Source organism: Vigna radiata, unplaced genomic scaffold, assembly GCF_000741045.1.
Source record: "Vigna radiata var. radiata cultivar VC1973A unplaced genomic scaffold, Vradiata_ver6 scaffold_269, whole genome shotgun sequence".
Taxonomy (NCBI): domain Eukaryota; kingdom Viridiplantae; phylum Streptophyta; class Magnoliopsida; order Fabales; family Fabaceae; genus Vigna; species Vigna radiata.
Window position 1 is genome coordinate 137018 of NW_014543977.1, and position 13185 is coordinate 150202.

Genomic DNA, 13185 nt, shown 5'->3' on the forward strand with positions numbered 1-13185 from the left:
GTTGCTTTATGATTGTTTGCATTGTGTGCTTAATTGCTTGATTGATTGAATTTGCTTGAAAAGGATTTTTACGAGTCACAGTCAATTCCAATTTTAATTCAATCGACTGCATTTTTTGAATATTTGAAATGCCCTGTTTTTGAACGGTTGAAATTAACTTAGGGCGTAAACAATATCCTTAGTGTGTACTTTCTACGTTATAAGAGTAAGATGTCTAACACCAACTCAATATCACACACTTATACCTAAGTCTCTGTCAACTGTGGAAAGTTATCCATCTGAAATGGCTACATCTCCATCAAAGCAACTCAAAGGCTTTTCAATTGTAGAAAGAGTAGCTGATCTGAAAGGTTGGATAAGCGATGAAGAGGTCAGAAAAAAGTTCATTCATGGAAAAAAAAAAATTATCTCTACACCAAAGTTCGTTTACCTAAGTCTGTTTGAAAGAGAGGGATTCATGTTTCTAAGCTGGCTGCAATCCCATGATCTTTCAACATTTGTTCAACTAAGAGGCTGGTGGTATCCCGACCTCGTGAAAGTATTCTATCATAATCTAAAGATAGTGGAAGGATATTTGATTCAAGGATGACAACCGAAGATATATTTCTGCTACACTTACTTTAGAACAACATCCCTACTAATTGGATAAAAGTGTTGAAAGACCATATCTACAAATGTGCATTGAACGGATCAATTTATTTGCCTTATGCACTACTAATAAGAGAGATTCTTAAAGAGCAAGGGGTCTGTATAGAAGGTGAAAGAAAATCCAGGTGTAACTGTAAAAACGTGATTAATCAGAACACTCTTGTCTCATTTGGACTAACTAGAACATTACAAGGGTGGTTGATGGGTGTCGCATCCCATGCAAAATTTAATGAGCATAAAAGAATGCAGTATAGACTAGGAAGTGACTCCTAGGTCGTCTCTCATGGACCAAATCGCGGTTCGAGAATCAGGTCTAACACGAAGTGTGGGGGGTTGTGAAAGGATTGTGAATGCAGATAAACTAAATTAAAACACGGATGCAACAGAAATGTAAAAACGGAATTGCAAACACAAATGTAAAAATGGAATCAAATACAGAATGAAAACGGTTGGTCATTAACTCAATTACTATGTTTCCTATCCTAGATTAACGACAAGTACACACTACTCTAATCCAAATCCAATACAAATCACCCAACTAAGCGAAGGATAATTCGGTCTTTAGAATTGCAAACTATGCGAATGCAATGCACAAAATTAATCAATCATCCACTATACAGTCTAATCAACTAAGTGAAGAATTGACACCGATTAAGCAACTAAGCGTATAACTAATCGCAGGCAGACAACAGATTAATTATTGAGCAGAATCAAAGTAGCAGTATGACAATTAAAGTTCAAAAGTCTCAGGGATGCAAAGTAACTTTATTAACAACCAATGCGACAAAGTTAGGCTAACATGACAGTCAAATTATCTCTACCACAAATACTAGACAACTTTAAAGTAAAAGAAAATACTAAACCCAACATTACAATAGACAAATATCCAAACATAGTTAAAGTGATTAACATGCAACACTAAATTAAGTCTACCAAAAGAAATTAAAGATTGCAAAAACTTATAAATAAAAATAAATGTTGCCAATCGTAACATTCTTCTAAAATTGAAAGGTGAAATCTCCTCCTAATAGAGTTGGAAATAACGGCTGCTGAACTTAAACTTTAATAAACAAAAATAATTGCATGAAGCTAAAAATGAAAGGTGGCAAGCAATTCGTCAACAACAATAGCAACCTTTAAAATTGATTCATTCAAAACAGTGAAAAGCAAAAGAGCCCAAACAAATGGTGGTTGGACATCTATCCCATATCTCTCCATTCCATCTTCTCTTTCGTGTTGCAGCTCTCTCAATAAAATATATGTATGTGGTGGCACTCCTTCTCAACGTGTTCTCTCCCAAAATAAAGATTCCACTCCTTGGGTTGCGTGTGGCGGCTACTGCACAAGGTTATTAATTCTATACTCATAATCTCTTTTCTCAGAGTTCAGTCGATTAACCTTGTATTCCAGTCGCATTGTTTCAGCATGTAGTTCTCTGAATGTTTCAATCAGCTGCTGATATTTCTCTTCTATAGGCAGCTTCTCAAATTCTTCATCACTATCATACTCAATTTTTGCAGTTCCAGCCATGTGACATATAGTGGATCTTTCCTCTCGATCATCTTCCTCATTAGTTGAGCTTTCAAATTCAGAATTTTCCCAAGCAATGAAGGCTCCTTTCTTCTTCATGTTTCTGCATTGAGAAATCTTTTCTTCCCTTTCTGCTTTGATTGTAACTCAGGACATTCAGGCTTGATGTTGCCTTCTTTTCCACATTCATAGCACTGGACAGTGTTTGCGCTGAAGCTTTTCTTCTTGCTTTGACCTGCATGGTTAGACAGTTCCCTATAATTTTGTTAGGAAACAGGTTGGCTTTGTTTTACTCCAAGAGGGGGATGAATTGGTGTTAGTTCAAATTTAAAATCTTTTCACAATCTTGGTATGAAAATTTAAAGCTTTTGATCTTTCCTTGAAATGCAAGTTATTGAAAAATGTAATGCAGCGGAAAAAAGTAGTTGACTACTAAATAGGTATAGTCAACTGAATTTAAAGAGTGCAGGGATAGAGAAAATCAAACACTGATTTTTATACTGGTTCAGCCAACAATGCCTACATCCAGTGTCCTTCCAACCTTGGAAGCAAATGCACTATAATGGTTGCGGTTTTTACAGCAAGGAATTTATAGAAGCACCANGCCAACAATGCCTACATCCAGTGTCCTTCCAACCTTGGAAGCAAATGCACTATAATGGTTGCGGTTTTTACAGCAAGGAATTTATAGAAGCACCACGCAAAAATATAAACCTCCTCTCTAACCCAAAACCAAATATAGCTGCACACAAAAACCAGAATTACAGCAAGAATCCCCTCTCCTGCAATCTGTACCCACGTTGAACAATGCTCAACGTGTCACCAGCATTCTTCACAGGATGCCAAGCCTATCACAGCACGCTTCATAGGTTCCCAAGCTTATCACAGCACACTTCACAGGTTGCCAAGCCTGCAGTCAAATGCAGCAGTCTTCACAGGATGTCAAGCCTTCAAGATCAAACCAGAAACACCTTCTTTGTGCAGATGTTGATCAAACAGTAAGCGCAAATGACTCCTCAATCTGAATCTCTCTCAAGAAAGATCACCACCGTCTTCTTGGAGAATTCTTGGAGCTTCTGAAATTAGGAGCTTTCTCTAAAATAGGACAATGAAAATGTTTGATCACAAAAGTCTCAGAACAAATCGTGTTTTGCTTCTATTTATAGTTTTCCTGTCAATCTCAGTCGAATAGCCTACTAATACAGTTGACTGTATTAAATCAGTTATAACAGACAGTCAACACACAGACTCATCAGTCAACAAAATCAATGCACATTTATGACAGTTGACCCAGTTAGTTAATCCTAACTAACTTTTGAAAATATAGTCGTTGGAGCAAGTAGGCAAAACAGAATTCCAAATAAAACAGTAATGTAGTCGAATAAGTGAATCACACTATTCTTTGATTCCAGCTGATTAAGTTTTTGCCAAATTAGTTGTAATAGATCAATAGAGGAATTTTCAGGATGACTGCTGGAAATGTAGTCGAGTTCAAGTTTAGCATCAACAGAGATGTTTTTCAAGAAGTTTGACTGATTATTCTTGTCTTCATACTGCCACCCCTTTTCAGTCCAGATAAGTCCAAGTGATATGAGACTGTTGAAGTTAATAATATTTGTATTTGAGCAGGAACATGATCTCTCCCCTGAGATGTCAACATTATGTAGTAGCAGTATGTTACTGATAAGAATACCATAAGGTAGATAGCGAACAAAATATTGTGCAACATTTATCATATGATCTTTCAGTACTTCTACCCAGTTTGTGGGTATGTTGTTGTTGATTGCATTTAAAAGGTATATATCTTTGTCTGTCATCTCGTCTAGCAGCAATCTTCCAGGCAGGATTACTTGTGAAAGGATGTGCGCCAACATCATTTCTTCAACTCTTAAGTCTTTATGAAGAAACATATTTTCCTTTGTTTGGCTTAATGGAGTTCTAAGCCATCCTTTGAAGATATCTGATGGGTGTCGCAACCCACACAAATTTGATGTGCAAATAAATGCAGTATAGGGAATGACCCCTAGGTCGTCTCCCAAAGACCAATTTTGCGGTTCAAGAATTGAGTCTAACACGAAAAGGGGGGGTTGTGAGAAGGGTTTTGCAAAGATTAAAGAAGTCAATAAAGACACAAATGCAAACAAACTAATTTAAGCTAAAATGGTAATTAAACTAACACTATTAAAAACCTTAGACAACATTCAAACAAAATAAAATAAAATACTAGACCCCAACAAGACAATAAACAACTACCTAACACAGTTAAATTAATTTAAATGCAAAACTAAATTAAAGTGATGAAAAACAACTCAACCTACTATGCAAATTAATTGAAAATAAAAGAAATAAACAACATGACTTCCTACTAGCAATATCACGTGACCATCCATGCACCAAATAAAGAAATTCAATTTCTAGAATGGCTAAAAACCTTCATGGTCGTGAGTTGCAACATACCAACTCCCATTTCACTTCCTTCCTTCAATAAACTATTCTTTATGTTGTCTTTTTGTCATGTGCTTCATTCTCCAAGACAAACCTTGCCTTCCACACTTTTCTACCATGAAAACCGTGCTCCTACTCTCTCCATGAAGTCAACAACAAATTCTTCTACAACCAAAGCAAGGTAATGTATTCAATGCCCAAAAGACCAACAAAATGGATTTTGCTTCTACCAAGGTGCCACATGTGCAAGGTCAATTGTGAATAAAACAAACACAAAACACTCTCTTTCCCTTTTGACTATCAATGCATGAGTACGGTGATGGTACATTATTGAATATAAAAGCATTGTTTGTTTTCTTGTGAGATGCATTGATGCAAGTATGTTGCCTTTCTTCCACTTTAATTGCTTTTATTGAGGAAAGTACCGTAAGTTGGTAAAGGTTGGATGGGATGGGTTATTTGCATTGATTTTAGGTAGAATGAGGATGGTTAGCTTTTGAATGGATATTTGGAAAATGAGTTGGGAATTCACGGTCCCACATAGTTGAATGAAGAAGCAATTACTTCCTTTCTTTTAGGAAAAGCTGGATGGTCACATCACCTACCAAACTTTGGTTCATTTCTTTGCTTTGAAAAGTAACAATTGCAAATTGTTGGGAAAGAGAGGTGCAGATTTTTGTTGCATTGTTTTCAATTGAAGAAAGAGAATCACGTTGCATGGTTGTGGGGCTTGGTGATCGGATGTTTCTTGGTTCATTTGACTTTGAAGAATAAAAATATATTAGATGGCATTGAGTGATGAGTGTACGGTTGTGAGGTGGAGAAAAGAACATTGATTCATGTTCTGAAGTTGGGTCTCGGCTGGAGCACCCTTATCCCATTCTTGGGATTTTTAATTGAAGAAAGTGAAATGGGAATTGTTGCAATCGGGAGCAGCAACCTCACGGCCAAGAAGCTCAATTTTAGGCCATTTTAAATTTAATATTTTTAGAAGGTGCATGTGTCATTTGAATTGGTAGAAGAAAATATATGTTGTTTATTTCTTTAGCTTTAATTTATTTTACTAGTAGGATTAGTTGTTTTTTATTTCTTTAATTTGGTTTTGCATTTAAATTAATTTAACTTTGTTAGATAGTTGTGTGTAATAGTGTTGGTGTCTAGTATTTCATTTTATTTGGTTTGAATGTTGTCTAAGGTTTTCAATAGTGTTAATTTAATTACCATGCTAGCTTAAATTAGTTTGTTTGCTTCCGTGTCTTTATTGAGTTCTTTAATTTCTGCAAAAACCTTTCAAACCCCCCCCCCCCCTTCGTGTTAGACTTGATTCTCGAACCGCAAAGTTGGTCCTTGAGAGACGACCTAGGAGTCACTTCCTAGCTATACCACATTTCTTAATATGCAATCAAATTTGTATGGGTTGCGACAGCCCATCAAATTTTGGCGCCGTTGTCGGGGACCAACGGTTCGGTTTTAGGTCTTTTGTTGTGTTTGTGTGTCTTGTGACTGTGTTTTGACGTGTTATGATAGTCTCTGTTGTGTCTTGTGTTGTTTTCTGTGTTTTGAGATTTTTGTGCTATTGATTCATGATTACAGGGTGTTGTAACTTAGTGCATGACTAGAGGAAATCCTGGATTTATACCACCCTTTGATCCTAAGATTGATAGGACGTTTCATAGGTTACTTAGGCATTCTAGGAATTTGTCTTTAGAGTCTGTTTTTGAGTCTGTTCCATTAGATATTGTGCATCCCACTGCTGAGTACTTTGTGCATACTGCATCTATTGCATCTGTTGCATCTGCACTTGATTCTGATTTTGATTTTGTTGTTTTTCACACTGAGAACAATATGGCACAACCTCCACCTCGTGAGAGGACTTTTAGGGAGATGGCTGCACCTGATTTCGATATTGAAAGCTTATGCATCCAATATCCTGATGAGGACGTTCCATTTGTTCTCAAGACTGGACTGATCCATTTGTTGCCCAACTTTCATGGTCTTGCAGGTGAGAGTCCACATAAGCATTTGAAGGAATTCCACATTGTCTGTTCCACTATGAAACCTCATGATGTTCCTGAAGAGCACATCTTCTTGAAGGCATTCCCTCATTCATTGGAAGGTGTTGCTAAGGATTGGTTGTACGCTTTGGCGCCTAGATTCGTCACTAGCTGGGATGATCTGAAGAGGTTGTTCTTGGAGAAATTTTTCACAGCATCCCGGACCACATCTATCAGGAAAGACATAACTGGGATTAGGCAGCTTGGTGGAGAGAGCTTATATGAGTATTAGGAGAGACTCAAGACACTTTGTGCAAGCTGCCCCCACCATCAGATACCTAAACAACTCCTTATCCAATATTTCTATGAGGGTTTGAACAACATGGATCGGGGTATGATTGATGCTGCTAGTGGTGGAGCTCTTGGAGACACCACACCTACTGAGGCCAGGCAATTGATTGAGAAGATGGCTTCCAACTCCCAGCAGTTTAGCGCCAGAAATGATGCCATTGTGGTAAGGGGCGTACATGATGTTGTTGCCCAGTCTTTATCAGCTATTGAAAGCAAGTTGGAAGACAAGATTGAATCTCTTGCGAAGTTAGTGACACATTTGGCAACCAACCAGAAACCTACAGCTTCATCCACATCTGTTGTACGACTATGTTTTGTTTGTACTTCTGGTGACCACTACACAGATGTTTGTCCTACTTTGCAGCACTCAACTGCCTCTGATGCGCCTCAGGCTTATGCGACTAACATCTACACAAACAGGCAGCTACAGCAGCAGAACTATGATTTGTCCAGTAACAGATATAACCCAGGGTGGCGGAATCACCCAATCTTAGGTGGAACAATGCGCCACAGCAACAGCAGCAGGCACCACCTTTCCAGAACATTGGAGGCCCCAACAGATATGTGCCTCCACCCATGCAACAAAATCAGAGGCAACAACAACAGCGACAAGAGGCACCTGACAAACTAGCTGCCCAGACTTCTTCTTCTTCTGAGCCTTCATTGGAAGAGTTAGTGAGACAAATGACCATGTAGAACCTGCAGTTTCAGCAGGAGACTAGAGCTTCTATACAGAGTCTCACTAACCAAATGGGTCTCACTAACCAGATGGGTTAGATGGCTACTCAGCTTAACCAGGCGCAGTCTCAAAATTCTGATAAGCTACCATCTCAGACTGTGCATAACCCGAAGAATGTGAGTGCCATTACCCTCAGATCAGGGAAGCAGATTGTTGTGCCTTCGGAGCCCGCTTCTACACCTACACCCGTGCCTGCCACTTGTCCTAGAGAGGATGACCATGACGGTCCACGCAGGGCATTTGAGGTTGGTGGATCTTCTTCTTTAGCCGGTGGATCTTCTCCAGGTGGACCTTCTCCTTCCTCCACCTCCACCGTCGCTGTCGCACCTTCTCCATGGGTTGACTGACCTATCCCTCTTCTATTCCCTTCACGAGCACTTCCTAGCAAAAAGATGGAAGAGGTGGATAGGGAAATTCTGGAGACCTTCAGGAAGGTACAGGTGAACATACCTCTACTCGATGCCATCAAACAGATACCAAAATATGCCAAATTCTTGAAGGAGTTGTGCACACACAAGAGGAAGATGAAGGGCAATGAACGGATCAGCATGGGAAGGAATGTATCAGCTCTTATTGGTAAGTCGGTCCCACACATTCCTGAAAAGTGCAAGGACCCAGGTACGTTTTTCATTCCTTGTGTCATTGGGAACAATAAATTTGAAAATGCTATGCTTGATCTGGGTGCATCTATAAATGTCATGCCATTGTCTATTTATAAATCTCTGTCTCTTGGTCCATTACAGCCTATGGGTGTGGTCATTCAATTAACCAATAACAGTGTTACCCACCCGACAGGTTACATAGAGGATGTCTTGGTTAGGGTAGGTGAATTGATATTTCCTGCTGATTTCTATGTTTTGGAGATGGAGGACGGTTTCTCTCATGGATCCGCCCCCATTATTCTAGGCAGGCCATTTTTAAAACTGCCTGTACCAAGATTGATGTGTATGCTGGGACATTGTCTATGCAATTTGTTGATATTGTTGTGCATTTTAATATCTTGATGCCATGAAATATCCAGCTAAGGACCATTCTGTGTTTAGAATTGATACATTGGATGACATTGTGGATAAGTTCATTGTTGATGATTTTCGTTCTATGCATGAGAAGAAACATTCGATTCTATCTTCTGTACATTCATGCATAGTATCGGGGTTTGAATCAGGATTTGAATATGATGTTGAATTGGATGTTGATTTGGATGAGAATTGTGATGTCCAGGGTATTGATGATGTCCAGGTTATTGATGATATTCGTGTTTTTGATGATTTGGATGATATTGATGATGTTGTTGATATACCTGTGATGGATATTGATCTGGATTGTGATGAGATGGGTTTTTTGCCTTTACCTGTTCATTCTTTAGAGTCAGAACGCATTAACCATGTTGCAGGAAGTACACTTGAATCTGACTTGTAGGAACCCACTCTTGAGCTGAAACAGCTCCCAAAAAACCTCAAGTACGTGTACTTGGAGGATGCTGAGAGGAAATCGGTGATCATTTCCACCTCCCTTGATTCTATTCAAGAGGAGAGGTTGCTTGATGTGTTGAGGGTGCATAAGAAGGCCATAGGTTGGAGTTTGGCGGACATCCCTGGTATTAGCCCATTCACATGCATGCATAGGATTTATTTGGAAGATGGGGCAAAGCCAGTGAGACAGCCGCAGAGAAGGCAAAACCCAGTGATTATGGACGTTATCAAGAAGGAGGTGACGAAGCTTTTGCAAGCTGGGATCATCTACCCCATATCAGATAGTCAGTGGGTGAGCCCCATACATGTTGTGCCCAAGAAGACTGGCCTCACGGTTGGGAAAAATGAGAAGGATGAGTTGGTTCCCACAAGAGTGCAGAACAGCTGGAGAGCCTGCATTGACTATAGGAGGCTGAATCAAGCGACCAGGAAAGACCATTTCCCCCTGCCATTCATTGATCAGATGCTGGAGTGCCTAACAGGTAAATCCCATTACTGTTTTCTAGATGGTTTTTCTGGTTACTTTCAAATAAACATTGCGCCTAAGGATCAAGAGAAAACCACATTCCCCTGCCCCTTTGGCACTTTTGCCTATAGGAGGATGCCTTTTGGCCTATGCAACGCCCCTGGTACATTCCAGCAGTGCATGCTTAGCATTTTTAGCGACTTTCTCGAGAGTTGCATAGAGGTGTTTATGGATGACTTTACTGTTTATGGATCCTCTTTTGATNNATGTTTAGACAGTCTGGAAAAAGTTTTGAAAAGATGCATAGAAACAAACCTTGTTCTCAATTTTGAGAAATGTTACTTCATGGTTGAACAGGGTTTGGTTCTAGGGCATATTATTTCTGAAAAGGGAATAGAGGTAGATCCTGCTAAGATATATGTGATTTCGTAGTTGCCTTACCCCTCTTCCGTGCGAGAGGTTAGATCTTTTCTAGGACATGCAGGTTTCTACAGGTGCTTCATCAGGGGTTTCAGCAAGAAGGCGCTTCCCTTGTCCAGACTGTTGCAGAAGGACATCGACTTTGAGTTTGATGACAGGTGCAAGCAGGCGTTTGACTGCCTGAAGGAAACTTTGACCACCACTCAGATCATTCAGGCACCAGATTGGACAGAAAATTATGCCTTGGGAGCTGTCCTGACACAGAAAATTGATAAGCTGCCTCGAGTGATCTACTATGCTTCCCGCACTTTGGATGTTGCCCAAGCAAACTACATCACGACTGAGAAAGAGTTGTTGGCAATTGTTTTTGCCCTAGATAAATTTAGGTCGTATTTGCTTGGTTCTCTTATTATTGTGTATATTGACCATGCATCTCTAAAGTTTCTATTGAAAAAGGCTGAGTCAAAGCCTAGATTGATCAGGTGGATGCTACTACTCCAGGAGTTTGACTTGCAGATTAAAGACCGGAGTGGAGCACAAAACTTGGTTGTTGACCACCTCAGTAGAATTGAGAGAGCTGAGCATGAAGCTGATGTGTTGCCTATCCAGGATAACTTTCCTGATGAGAGTTTGTTGATGATTTCTTCTTCTCACCCTACTCCTTGGTTTGCACACATTGTAAATTATTTGGTTGCTTCTGTTTTTCCTCCCTTAGCATCACGTGCTCAGATTGCTAAAATTAAGAGTGATGCTAAATATTATGTTTGGGATGACTCATATCTGTGGAAGTTGTGCAGTGACCAGGTTACTAGGAGATGCATTCCGAACCATGAGATTGACTCGGTCCTACAGTTTTGTCATGCCTCCTCACAGGGTGCTTCATTGTGGTTTCTATTGGCCTTCCATCATCAAAGATGCGGAGAGGATTTGCAGCACCTGTGAGCCTTGTCAGAGAGCAGGAGTGATACGCGAGGCCTAAGCCCATCAAAGAATTAAAGACCAATTACTAGAAGAATAAAGGTTACTAAGCACACCCCCCGCCCCTTGTGCTAAATACACCATGGCAGATTTTCTTCACATTTAGCACATGTATTTAGTGCATTTCTGTGTAGCTTCTAGATTCAACAACTTTCAGCACATTTTGCACATGCTACCACGTCTATGATGATTCATGAATGATGGTAGCATGAAGCACCGTCTAGATCTAAGGAGATAGGCTATAAATCTCCTCTTCCATCTTCATGTAAAACAGTTTTGGATGATAAATGAGATTTCCTTCTGCTGAAGAATTTCCAGCACACGGACTCTGCCAAAAGTCTTCTTCATTTGAGCTTTCCCTTCTCCATCTAGCTTCCTTCCAATGGAAGGCTGCCTGAGCTAGTTTCGTCCTCACCGTAGAGCTCTTCCTCCATCATCTAAACCACTGTTTCACCTCTGCTCATGGCTGCCAAAACCCAAGCCACCCCCTCCGCTGCCTCGGGTCAGAATAATAACATCTTCCGCTGCATATATTCCACGTCCATGGCTGGAGCAACTTCATCATGTGGTATCAGAGCTTAGAATTCACTTCTGAACATCTTATCATGCATTCCTAGAGTCTTATTCAAGTTTATTTGGCTGTCCTAACATCATAAAAAGCATTTCCAATACAGTTTGATTCTGCTGTCATAATTGGATTGGTTAATTAGACTCATTTTGATTATTGAAAGCAACTCATACCGTGAAAATTTGAATTGGTAGCATTTAGCCTCTGATGACAATTTTCACATGACATATTTGGTAGAATAAAGTTGTTCCAATCATCATAATAGAGATCTAAACACATTTGATTCCTCTGCTGAGATTTAGTTGTTGATTTGGTCACAATTTAGTGTGAAAAGGCAACTAGACTAGCCAAATTCTGATTAAAGAGCATTCAGCCTCTTTTGGCAGCTTGTACAAGTCATAATTCATAAAGCAAAGTTGCTCGAAACATGAAATTGGCTCTATAAACACTTTTGTGCAAATTGACCATTTAAATCGCCAAGTTTTAGTCATTTTTTTTTCTGGTTTAAGTTGCAGAATTTGTGAAAACCGTGTGCTATGATCATTGCATTGAATTTCAGTTTAGATTGGTAGCAAAATACTTGGTTCCAGTCAATTAAAAAAAAAAGAAGAAAGGAAGCATGGACGGGGCTTCCGGATGAACGGTTAGTGGAGTCGGGGTAGTGTTGGAGGGCCCGAACGGGTTTTTAATAGAACATTCCCTCGTGTTCAAGTTCAAGATCTCCAATAACCAAGCAGAGTACAAGGCTCTAATTGCCGAGCTAGAGCTCGCTCAGGACATGGGGGCAAGACGACTTATGATGGAAGACAGCTCCGAGAGAATGAACGTAGGAGTGAGACAAATCCTCGAAGCTTCTTCTAGAGAGAAGACGACACAGCGGAATGTTGAATAATCTCAAGATCAAGAGAGGAAAAAGAAAGAAAAGGATTTCTTGCATGTTCTTCTAACTTAGAGATATAAATGCTAAGGACATTATATGCACTCTCTTTATAAAACCAAGGATCAATTTTATCAACTTCTTTTTGCCAAGCTAGGTATGTTAATGCACCTATGTCTTTACCAAATAATGGAAGATTCCTAGCTTGTTTAAACTTTTCATCAACATTATATAAACTAGACACCCTATATGAACTAGAAGACCTAGAAGAAGACCTATAACAAGACATCTGCAAACTCTAAGACCCCAAAAACGTACGGACTCTAAGGTGACAAAAGTCACACCTAACCGTGAAACAAAAGATCAAATCAATATTAAAGTTTACTCCTATGTCTAGCTATGCTAAAAAGTAAAGCAATTAAAGTTGCCAAGATTTGGAAAGAGCACCAAGGACTCTTCCAAATACTTGGACTTTATAAAAGGCCATTTACAAACCAATAAAAAAAAAATAACAAAAGAAGGCTAACAATGACAGTGGGCTGCAAGCCCATCAAATACAAAGAAAATGAAAATAATACAAATGAAACTATCCTACTGCTCTGGTCTTGGTTCCACTCTGCGGAAACATCTCACGTGCACCATTATTGCTTTTTCACAACTTCAAGCTTCTACCTTTGTCCAATCAAAATGTTGCTGG

At 39.5% G+C, this 13185-nt stretch overlaps 1 pseudogene; it reads left to right on the forward strand.

Annotated features, from left to right (window-relative positions):
* Positions 1–283: 283 nt before the first annotated feature.
* On the forward strand, positions 284–11030 carry LOC106755051 (annotated as a pseudogene).
* The last annotated feature ends 2155 nt before the right edge of the window (positions 11031–13185 follow it).